The 12,484-nt window shown below is 41.0% G+C and overlaps 1 protein-coding gene and 1 non-coding gene across 3 annotated transcripts in view; both read right to left on the reverse strand.

Annotated features, from left to right (window-relative positions):
- Nucleotides 1-12,484, reverse strand: part of EVA1A (eva-1 homolog A, regulator of programmed cell death) — a 199,366-nt gene that overhangs the window by 69,554 nt on the left and 117,328 nt on the right. The gene's annotated exons all lie outside the window — the stretch shown is intronic.
- On the reverse strand, nucleotides 8,223-8,294 carry TRNAC-GCA (transfer RNA cysteine (anticodon GCA)). The gene has a single exon. It is a non-coding gene; the product is annotated as a tRNA-Cys (tRNA).

The raw sequence follows: 12,484 nt of genomic DNA on the forward strand, positions 1-12,484 counted from the left end.
AGTCCTTGTAACTCCCAAACCCACTTACATTAGAAACATTAATCACTTGATTATAATTCAAAGCATCAGCTCTCTACAGCTGAAACTCCCTAGCACTTGACTTTGGCTAGACCTCTAACCTCAACTTATCACTTTCAGGCGTACTCCACATTTTCTGCTCCAATCTGTCACTGATGTAGGAAAGACGTGGGAAGTTGCTTTCAGAAGGTATTTTTAACCTAGGAGTGTCTCATTAAAAAGAGAGCTTAGTATAGAAACTCTGAAACAAAACCTTTCCCACTTCACTAAGCACAGCAACCTGAAAGTACCAGAGGCGTATTTCACCACAACTCATGTCATTTTAAACCAAAGCAACATAAAGAAAAAGGAAGATCTTTTGGAAAAGATGCTGTTGAGTGTAATTCCTATCTACGCCACAAATATTTTATATGATCATAGGATTATCTGTAGAGCTTTGCATTTTCCATCTAGAATGAAGGAGGCTGAATCAAGCCATCTATTATTCTGACTTGCCTGCTCATTTATTAAGAGTGTATTTGTACAGTTTGGGTTGTTTCTACATATTTCAGCTGACAGCATGGAGATCATATTGCATCTTGACCAAAGGTTTTAAAAGGGAAGAAAAACAGAAGATTAATCTTAGGATATTATTTTTAAGCCTCATGTGCTTTGGTCTGGAAATAGAAAGACAAAGATAAAACTCCCAGAAGGACAGCCACAGCTAATGAGAGCCTGAGAGGAAATGATCACACATTCTTAGTTCTTCTGATGGATGTCCTTCTAGCCTTATTAATCAGAACTTCATGATGCCGATAAATCACCAAAGTACTATAACAGATGAAGGTGAGTTTGGATGTAAAATGATCCATGGTGAAGGATTACAATAAGGGAGGAAAAGGAGGGGGAGCCACATACAGTTTTATAAACTGCATCCTCAGCTTGTAAGGACTTGTAGATAATAAATATCATTCCTTTTCCACATTATCTAGGAGATTAAGAATGTTTCTTGATGCATAACTGCTGGGAAGCCTCTGTAGCACCTTCTCCAGTTACCAGGAGGTTTATATTACATCAATTGCTTTAATTTTCCATCAATTATAATTTCATTTACAAAGAGGAACTTTAAAGTACCTTTCTTCCTTTAACCTCTTTTTGAGGAAGTAGGCTCTGGAGGCTGGAATGGAGAATGCATGCAGAACATTGAGGGTTTTGATCTTGCAAGGTTTGTCAGATCCTGCTTTGAGATTCCTGCATGTTTTCTGGTATGACCTTATCCTGCTCAAATGATCCTATGTCACAGAGGTGTCAGCAAGGTCTCCGTGCCTCCAGTCACTCTAGATATGGAGTTGTTGCTTTCTATATTCAGCAAAAACCACAAGAATCAATCCACATGTGTCACAGTTTGTGGTTTTCAAGCAAAGCATTTCCCAGAGCACTTAAGAAATAAATAAATGCATTTGAGATGCCATTACTGATGAATCAGTTCCACTCCCTGCTTTTTACCCATGGTTTTTATGCTGTAGAATACAGCCCTGACCATCTGAAGCAAACCAAAGTGATACTTATGTCACGTAAATTCAAAATAAAAGGTTATTAAAATGAGGTAGCTTGCCAATAAGGTAAAATTTGCATTAAACCATGAGAGCCAGAGGTATAACAGATACCTAAGAAAGAAAGGACAGAAGTGCACTGAACGCCTTTGAGGATGCTCCCACATGACATACAAATTTGGATGCTGCCCTGTAGCTTTTATTTGGTTTGTGTCACAGCACAGAGAGGTCTCCAAGCTGATGCCCTACCAAGCTTTGCTAAATCATCCTGCAGGACAGCACTTGGTAGGGAGATGCACCAGCTTGGTCCAGTTGCAGTGAAATTATGGCAGGGACAACTGATGGATCCCATCCAGAGGCACAGGAGCTTGGAGGCTCCATGGGTGTCAGTCAGACTCCGTGTGGAGCCAGACCAAACATGCCCATGTCATACTGTGTTCTGTATTCTCTAGGAATAGAAACAGGGATGTAGGGAATGTAAACAGGGATATAATCGAGTTTCATGGCACTTCTCAGAGCTTCCCTGGCTGGGATGACAGCTGAGGTGTCTCTGACACCATCTGCCCAAACACTCCCAGTTCCACAGGGAGCTCACAAGGAGATCGAAAAACTGGGCAGTCAAAGTGAGAGCCCTTGAAGTGATTAGACGTCCCTGAAGAAAATAAGGAAAATTTGTCCCTGTAGTGCCTGCTTTGTACTCCCTAGATAGTGAGGACAGCATTTCTCTTATATCTGTTCTTGCCAACATTTCTGCTTGTTGCTGTTTAACGGGAAGTACTGAAAACACACATGAATGGACACTAAATTACAGAATATCCCTTCAGGCTTTCTAAGCCATCATGAGCACGAACAGGAGACAAGTACACGTGAACATTAATTCTAAGCTGAGATGTGTCATTTTACCCATATAGAAAGTGGAGTGGAGAAGAGAGAAAATTAAGAACAAAAGACAATGAGGAAAGAAAAGAGAGTCAGGGAAAGCCCTATATATAAGCTTTAGCATCTGAGAAAAACCAAGCAGAATACCTGGTGCCCAGCCTGAGGTCTGCTGTGCACGAATGCATAAGTCTGTGGCATGGAAATTAGTCAGAATTTCTGTCCCAGGGAACACACTCCACTGGTGCAGTCTAAACTCCTCTCAGGGGAGTTGGACTTACAGATTTGATTCTTGCCACATGATTCTTGCCAGATGTCTGGTCATAGACAGCTGATCACCAGCAGATTATTTTAAAATAGACTTCAGCTGAGACACAACACTTCCACCCCAAGAGCACTTAATTCTTAAAATTCAAAGAATTGAGTGCTTGAAATCAGCAAAGGACTATACTTAAATTACAGTTTCATGCTGCAAAGCCTATGTTCTTGAAATATGGAGGCAGGCCAAAGAAATCAAGGTGTATCCAGGCCCTCTTTCCACTGTTCTTGAATGAAGTATGGTATGGATTTCTAGACCTGGATTTAGGCCTGGAAGCACATCTGGTGGGTGTCTATTACTGCATATGTCAGATTTGTGCTACGTTAAACAAATCATGGCTTCCACAAACATAAATGATGAAGAAAATTCCTGGCCTGAAACTAAATATTGTTGTTTATTATGTCACATTGAAACTGACTCCCGCAGAGATGATGGCACCAAAGCTGTGAAACATCAGCCACAGAGCCTTGGACTGCTGCAGCAATGCTCCTGTGAAGGCAACTGATTGAAACTCCACCATCCTGAGCTAAGGCATCAACTCTTCCCAACCCACACGGTGACACCTATCAAAGAGGAGTCACCTCACTGCAATATTCACCTTATCTGCTGGAGAAGAGGAACTGCAGCACAAGAAAATGAGAAGTTTTGGCAACAAAGAACAAGACAAAAGAACAAACACAGCCCTTCTCAGCAAGCTCACTTGATTCAGGAGTTGGAGATAAAACACTTCTGGCTTACAGTGCCCATGATATGCCCAGGAAGAAACCCTCTCCTTCCTGGCATCGCATCTGTTAAGTTGAATGGCTCAAAAAACCTTTAAAATTGGATGTGGAGCTACCTCTGGTCACAGGAACAGCCCTGTCTCCAGCAGCAGCACTGCTGCTGGGGAGCATTACATAAACGAGTTCATGTCAGGTCACAATCAGAAGACAGGCAGAGGCAGAAACACTCCAGCAGGCATTATTTTTCCACAGCACAGCCAAAAGCAGGCAAATATTTAAGAACAGTAAAATGCCACTCTGTTTGCAGACACCATTTATTAATAGCAGGATGGATTTTCAGTCAGTTTGTACCACAAATACCAACACCACCTTTGCTGCACTAAGTTGATGGAAGTGACATAAATTTTCAATGAACAATTATTTAAATCAAGGTGCAAAACTGACTGGGCAACCTGCAAAATTCTCCATGCTCTTGATTCTGAAGATCTCTTCCCAAATCCAAATCCATCCAGTAAATACTTAACCATAAGTATGCCCCATGTGCTATAGAAGAAAACAGGAGATCAAGTATCCTGTTCTTGAAAATCGAAAAGGTAGAAACAGAGGAGTGATTAAATCCTTCCTCTCTCTTGCATTGCACTGCTGATGCTTTCTCATTTTTAATAGAGATTATAGAAAGTGCAGACTGTGACCCCAGGGGCTCAGCAAGGAAAGTGTTTACTCCCTACAGGGCAGGAACAGGGGTTCCCAAACCAGGATGAACCCTGAGTCCCCATGTGAAATTGATCATAAACTTGGATGTACAAAGGGAAACTGTACTGTGGTATCAAAAATAAGAAATTTTGGGAATTGCTGATCTTAAGGAGTTTAGTTAGTTAGATGCCTATAATCACGTCATGTTAAGTATTAATTGTTTTCAATATCTCAGGGTTGCATTTCTACCCTCAGGAAGGCGATGAATTTGAGCAAGAGGCTTCACATGTAAGCAAGCTTACAGAAATGGGGAAAAAAAATTACTCCAACATGTTATCCGTGTGTATCAAAACTAGCCATTGCAAAGAACCACAATCATATTGTGTGAGAAATAACACAAATCTCTCCATTTATAATGCAGCTCTTCTTAGGTTTTAGCTATTAATCATTGGCCCATCTGCATACCCAGAACTCAGCTTTGCCAACGTGTTCCAGACTCTGAGCTAAGATTCCTGAATCAAATATTCCCCCTTCCTAATGTATGCCACAGTAACACTTCAACCTGAAATCCCTAGTGCCTCAGAGAAGAAGGGTTTCTTTCCAACAATCAGTAGCTGAGCTGACAGGGAATGCTGATTCTAAGCTCCCATCCTCTGCTATTTTTGAGTAATTGTCTGTCATGTCAGGCTGGAGAGATGGATATATCCACGGGACAGGTATGGGCACAGAGATATTTGATACAAGAAACTCATCTGGCTGAGAGCATCACGGCACAGCAAATCTCTCCTCCACTGTCTATTCCAGCTTCCTGAAGAACTCTGGAATTCTGTGCCTATATTTTTGTGGTCTCCACTTAGGACATCTCCAAGACATAGTCAAAGACCAGAAGAAGACAATGGTTAGCAACTATGATTCTCTGGATCAATGGCAAAAGAAAAAAGGGTCTTATCAAAATGGTGGAATAAATTCCTTTAGGAGCTGCAGACTACTTCAAATCCCATTCCCTTTCACTAAAGGTACATGGTTCAATTCTCTTGCAACTGTTATGTAACATTAAAGTGCAGCTACTGCTGTAAAAAAAAACAACAAAAAATGTTTCTACAAATATATTACCAACCCAAGAAGGGTCAAGAATCTGCATTCTTTACTGGAAGCAGAGGAGAACATAATGACAAAGAATGAGGAAAAGGCAGAGGTACTTGCAAGGAGGTTGCAGCAACCTGGGTGTGAGTGTCTTCTCCCAGGTAACAAGTGATAGGACAGGAGGAAATGGCTTCAAGTTGCACCAGTGGAGGTTTAGATTGAATATTAGGAAAATTGTCTTCACTGGAAGGGTTGTCAGGCACTGGAAGAAGCTGCCCAGGGCAGTGGTGGAGTCTCCGTCTCTGAAGATATTTAGAAGATGTGATGTGGCTTTGAGGGACATGGTTTAGTGGTGGGCTTGGCAGTGCTGGGTTAATGGTTGGACTTAATGATCTGAAAGGTCTTTTCCAACCTTAATGATGCTGTGATTCTAAAATATGTAAGAGGATACACATTTCACAAAAGTCAAACTGCCTTAAAATCCTAAGAAAATAATATGTTGCATTTCAAACAATCTTCCCCAGAGGAGAGGTTATAAAAACAATAGTTGAAAGATGTATGATCATTTTGACTAATGCACTACCATAAGATGCTCCCATGCTCATCTGATGGGTGCAGGAAAAGAATGGAAAATAACATAGTTGGGTTCAGACCAGGTCAGGTGATCTTTCCAAACATTGCTCCTGTCTCTTTTCTCAAGAAGCACATACCCAAGAGATTCTGTATGCAAACAGCTACTCAGAAGGGAGCATGATACAATAATAAAAACCAACAGACACATTTAGAAAAGTATTAAAAATTAAAATCCCATAGTGAAATCCGGTAGTTGCTTGTTATGTATGTGTCCACCTCACTGCAACACAATGCTTCCCTGAAACTTGAGGAAGATTTTAAGAGGTAAATTACTGGATGCTCTCCATACACACACACATTAAAAAGGGGTAATTAGGCCTATCATCATGGACTTCTCTGCACCACATCAATCATGGGCAAAATCCCAGAACATCCATGACAGGGCTCAACAAAAAAATAATTAATATACATTAACAATGTGTAATGGAAAATGAGTCTTATTAATTAATCCAGTCTCACATTTTGATGAGCCTACAAACAAGCCTGATAAAAGTAATAGTGTTGAGGCAATGGGCTTTTGAAAAGCATGAAATTGGAATTATTGAGAAATATATTTGGCTGCTTTAAAATAAACATAGTACAGCGTAGATTAATTGGAGACCAGCTGATAGCTTTCCAAATTAAATAATAAATGACAAATGTTCAGTCAGTAAGTGAACTTTCAGCCCCCTGTAGATGTTATCTTACCAGCTGCTATTTAATGTTTTTATTGCTGACACAGAAGAAAAGGTTAGACTATTATTTAGGAAGTTTGTGGAATTTTGGGAAGCAGCATGGAATACAGAGGACAATATAGCAAACCAATCCAGAGACGAATTCAGTAAACTGCACACAAGCCAAGAGTATGAATTTCAGTAAAGTCCTGAATGTAAGATGAAACAGTGGAGAACTTGCTTCTCAAGCATGAGAAAGGAGGCCAGAAGCAAACTGGAAAAAACCTAGAAAGTGATAGAATCTAAATGGTGTAACATAGCAGCACAATGGATGTACTAGAGATGTAACACCAAGCAGAAGAAGCAAAGAAATTATATAATAACCCAATCTGGCATTGGTGCAACTGCTGCTGGTATTCAGAGCTATTCTAAAGGCTGCAGGTACTGAGGAACTAAAAATAATTGAGGGGAAAGACACTAGAATGAATAAAGAATTGGGAAACCTCATTCTGAAGAAAGACATGAGAAGATTTACCTCTTTAATTTTACAAAGAAATGGCTGAGAGGTTTCTTAATCAAAGACTATAAATATTCAAAGAGAGAGCTGGAATTAGCTAATGAAGTTTCTTCAACCTTAAAAGATCTCATAGTGGACAGTAGGTAGAAGTTAAATATAGACATTCAGAACAGATATAAATCTGGTTTCTTTGACAATTTTGCAAGGGTTGTGGGATACTTACAGTCACTGGGAATCTTCAAACCAACTTTTTAAATTTTCACTCCAGTTCAAAGAACAATTAATTTAGGGAGGTCTTATGGACTCTTGGCCTCAGTAATTTATCAGTTAAGTGACAGAGCTTCAAATGTTTCTGTGGGAGGTTATTTTACTACCTAATAAATGTCATCTTTGGGAATAGTTTCATGGGATTCTGCATTTGTCTTTAATACACCACTAATGGACGACACTGAGTAACTGATTCCCTTGTTTTCTCTTCTCATCAAAGCACAATTAAAATTATGATCTTTCAGCAGATAATAACACCTTTTCTAATGCTTGTAAAGAATAATCAGAGAATGAATCAAGCAATTAATTCTTAGTCCTTAGTCATCCCTCCCACTCAAGACCCAAACCAATGTTCACTTAAGCACAGGAATATGTGAGGAATGTTTCCTTCAGCCAAACACTGGAGAAGAAGGGGAAAATTTGGCATTTGTGACCCTAAGATTGCGGTATCTGTACCCAAACCAGAAGACTTTGCAGAGAAAATGAAGATTCTTGCAGGGGCTGAAATAAATGTGCTCCTGTGGTTAACATTCACTCCTCTCCATCTTTACTTGCTTTTTGGCTGTGGCTTGTCCCTTTGGTTGCTCATGCTTTAATTTCCTTCATAATCTCAATCCTGCTACTCAGTGTCTAAACACTGTGTGTGTTTCCTTAAAATCACAAAAAAAATATCATAAAATCATAGAATTGTTTGGATGGGAAGAGACTCTACAGATCCTCTCATTCCAGTCCCATGCCATGGACAGGGGCATCTTTCATTAAACCAGGTTGCTCCAAGCCCCATCCAGCCTGGCCTTGAACACTTCCAGAGATGGGGCATCCACAGCTTCTCGAAGCTGTTCCAGTTCCTCACCACCCTCACAATAAATAATTGTTTTTCTACTATCTGACCTAAAAAAGCAGCTCCCAAGGGGGCACCTGGAGTTGAACCAGGGACCTCTTGATCTGCAGTCAAATGCTCTACCACTGAGCTATACCCCCTGCCTGGGCAAGCCTGCCCTGTAAATGAAACCCATGAGGACATTCCCTGCCCCAGGGAGTTCACAGCATGGAATATGAACCAGCCTTGCAGAACTGGTCCAGCACAGACAACCTCACTGCTGCCTTTTTCCTGAGCCTTGTAGAAGACACACACAGGTGTGTAGGACTTCTGGGGTAGCACAGCAATGTCTTATGAACGAATAAAAACTGAACCTTACAGCCAGTGCTGGACAGTGCCAGCCAATGAATTGCAAAATTATGGGAGAATTGCTCTGCGTTCCCTTAACTCCTTCTATGGACTTCTTTCCAGTTATAACAAGAACAGGGTTACCTGTCTAGCTCCTTTGCCCAGATGTGTACAGCAAGGCCAGCTGCACTGTCCATCCCTTGTCTCAGCCAGCACCATGCCCTTCTCCCCTCAGCAGGGTAGCTGAACACCCACAATCAGAGGTAACAGTGGCCTGGTGACTCCAGGGACTGAATCCCCATCTCAAAGCAATGGTGATAATTCCCAAAGGACAGTCCTGAAGTTCAGCTTTTACTGAGTAATTCCCAGGCCTATGGAAACAGGCTGGAAAAGTAAATTTAGTAAGGAAACAGAGATCCTACAGGTCCTTATTGCCTCACCAGCCCTCTGTCTGAAATACTTATTAGTATCAAGATTCTTGCTGGAATCACAATATGTGTTCAAACACCAGGACAGTGAAACAGCATGTCCGTGGGGTCAGCCAGGAGGCTCTGGTTTGGAGAATCCAATGCAGGCAACGTCGGACAAACATTACATAAATGAATGGGAGAGGCTGAACCCTAATGGAAACTAATAGAATTTGTTTGCTCTAAATGGTTGACCACATGGACTGAGATTTCTGTAGAAAGCACCTACAGACAGGTACATTCACTGGGACTTTGGGTAAGGTCCCCAGACTGAACTTTTTGGCACCATTTTCTGTGATTTTCATTAATCCAAAGTCTGCCACATCACAAGTTATTAGTATGAGTACTTTGGAAAGCATGATCTCTCCCAAGATGAGCACCATCCCACAATGAGCTACCATAGCCAACCCTCCTTCCAAACTATTAATAAGGATCTTAAAAACAGTCTAACATTGTTCCCTTCTGTTCCCCTGAGGTATTATCCACCAAGTCTTGGCATTTATCCATTACTATGTGTTTCTGGTGCCTCCAGCCTGTTTTCAGTCTGCTTTATAATCCTCATCTCCAGTCAATTTAAATTAAATTTTCAGCTCAGTCTTCATGAAACAATACATAAATTGCCATAGTACATGAATAGACATCTTATTTACATAGATTAAATGACCATATTCTTTTCATCTACTTGGCCTGCAGTTGGATCAAGCTAAGTGATTAAGTTTTGTCTGGATTTCCTTCCTACAAATCTATGTGTGTGTCATCCATGTTCCTTTTCAATGATGAAGTCAACATATGTAGAGGGACAGCATACTTCCTACATGCCACTAAAGGAATCGAACTAAAGTGTGCTCTGAGTCACACAGAAAATTCAATAAACTCTTCTTAACCAGGGATGAGGTTTGCTTTAACTGCTTACAGATTTGCTTTGTTTAGTCTTTTCTCCAGTACTCCATGACAACAAAATTTACCCCCTCCTTTTTCCATCATTTACATTCCATTTTGGCAAATCTCTTGAGGGTTAGCTAATATACATAGGGATCCATGTGAATGCATGGCACAGCAAATTCTTCTTCCTTCCTTATTTAGATTCCTTCACTAGACATGGAAGCCAAATTTATTGGATATATACTAACTCTTTTAATGACTGCTGCTTATTTGTAAAGATCAATACAACATATTTTCCTCTGCCCTCTGGTTCTCATTTGATTCTTTTGGTTTTCAGAGACAACTTTGTGAGCCAGCTCCTTGACTAATTGCATGACAAACACAGCAGGCAGATTTGGTTTCCCAAGTTTCATTTCTAAGATTTCCTGTTTCCTATATCTCTAAAAAATTTGCCCCATTCCTGATGTATTCAGTTAATGTTAGTGTCAGGAGATAGCACAGAGAGTCAGTAAATCCAGCAGTACTGACTTCAAGTTCTCATTCTGTGGGGCCTCCTAATGCTGTTAGACAGTTTGAGGTCTAAAATGGGATGAAAGGAGACAAGGCGAGGTAAATATGTCACTTCCACTCACGGCACTCTATGGATGTTCCCCAACTTGGTGAAAGTCAGCTAACCCACAAGAAGTGCAGTAAGGTATATTGGCATGTGAAAAAGTTTCTGACTTTAGTGTCTACAGACACCCTTTGCACAGATCAGAACTCCTTTTCCACCATGGATACGGGGTCACCCCAGTACAAGAACACGATTCTGGGTCAGCTTCATGTCTGAACTCTTTATTTCTTTGTGTCATTCCACTAAACATAAACACAAATTTTCATCACCAGTCATGAAATAGCTGTTTCAACAGAGTTCTGGAAGTTTGAAGACATACACACCCCAAAAAACAACCAAACATCTGAGCAGCAAAATGATGTAAATTGGAGAAAATGAAGTGTCCTCTACATGGGCCCTACCCTTTCAAAGCACAAACATTTCCAAAAACTAATGCAGGGAGAAGCTTGTTCCAGCTGCCGTGTGACTCAGACTGGCATAATTAAATGGCCAGGGCACTTCTGGGACAGCAAAGTGGGGAGAAAATAAAGGCCAAATACTGCCTTGGTTCAGAAGATGTGAAACTTTCAAGTAACTGAGCTCCAGACTATTGAACATCCCTGGCTCCCTACTATGTCCCACCAGTTCCAACATTCTGCTGCACACACAGGCCAGTGAAGCACAAGCAGCAGCCTACATCCAATACAACAGCCAGGACTGTGTCTATAATGCTCCCATCTGAAGTGTCTAATACTTCCACCTCATCACTTACTCGGGTTCTGAAAAGAGATGTGAACAAACCTGAAGACATGGTGAAGATCTTCAAAATGGCCAGTTCTTTAGGGAGCTTCAGGCCGGGGCTGTGGGTCCTAAGGAAGGATCTCAGGGAGACAGTTGTGGAGTACAGCAATGATTGTTTTATGAGATGAGAAAAGCAAGACAAAAAAGATCAAAGTGGACTAAATAAGTCTCTTGGTATCAGCATCTGTGACTCGCTTGCTATCAGCATTGTGACATTGCATTACTTTCTCTTGTTGTCTTGCCTAAGACCTATTGAAATGAGAAGCAGCACATCTCAGACAATTTGCTGAAATCACTTCAAGTCTCTGAGTGATGTTAATGATTAGTGACCAAGGGTGGAGTGCAGTGAGGTGAAAGGCAGATGAATGGCAGATAAGAGCATCCACCTTCATGGAGAACTTTTATCTGAGCATTTCCATGGATTCTGAATATATCTCATCACATCCTAGTCTTTACCTTACTTACCTTCATCACTCTTCTGCAAAGTATCCTCATATTTTATTTTTTAAATGCAGAGATGAAGAAATGAGGGAGTAATTGACCTGTGTAAGGTCACCCAGGCCTGTCCATGCTTCCAGGAGTGGTTCAGACAGAGACCTCACTTGCACTTTTGGAACTGCAGACAAATCTTATGGGTGGTTGGTCCTTAAGGATATGCTCAGAGCTCTGCTGCTCCCTCCCCTCATGACACCAGCACTGTAAAACCTGTCATGAGCTGGCAGAGCAGTTAGGGGCACACGTACCAGTGTCAGACCTTGTGAAGGTGCTTCAGGTTTGGTGCATGTGCTCTAGGAGCTGCCAAATTTAAAGACACTCAAGATTTTTGCAGAAGTATTCACAGAGACATCCTGTCTCCACATGTCTATCAATAATGCTCAAGTGTCAACACTTCCAGGCTCGGATCTGAAGATGCCCTCACCTGCATTGCTAATGGCCATTATCTGGTTCAGAAATGGGGAAAGTCAGGCACAAAACAATAAAACAATTCTTCTGCAGTAACTCAGATCAGAGCTGGAATATATTAAAAAAAAAAAAAAAGAAGAGGGGAAAAAAAAGAAAAAGAAAAAAGAAAAATTGAAATCCTGGCTCAAGTATCCTGTATTATCTACAAAGTGATTGAACTGCTCCTGAGTTTTCTCTTTCATTCCTTTTCCATCACTCCCACTTCTCTCCCATTGCCAACCACGTCTCTCATTGCCAGTTTCCTTCCTGTAGTCTTTTCCACCATTCTTAACCCAGCAATGATCCCTTCCTCCCAGCT

This window comes from Passer domesticus, chromosome 3, assembly GCF_036417665.1.
Source record: "Passer domesticus isolate bPasDom1 chromosome 3, bPasDom1.hap1, whole genome shotgun sequence".
Lineage (NCBI taxonomy): Eukaryota > Metazoa > Chordata > Aves > Passeriformes > Passeridae > Passer > Passer domesticus.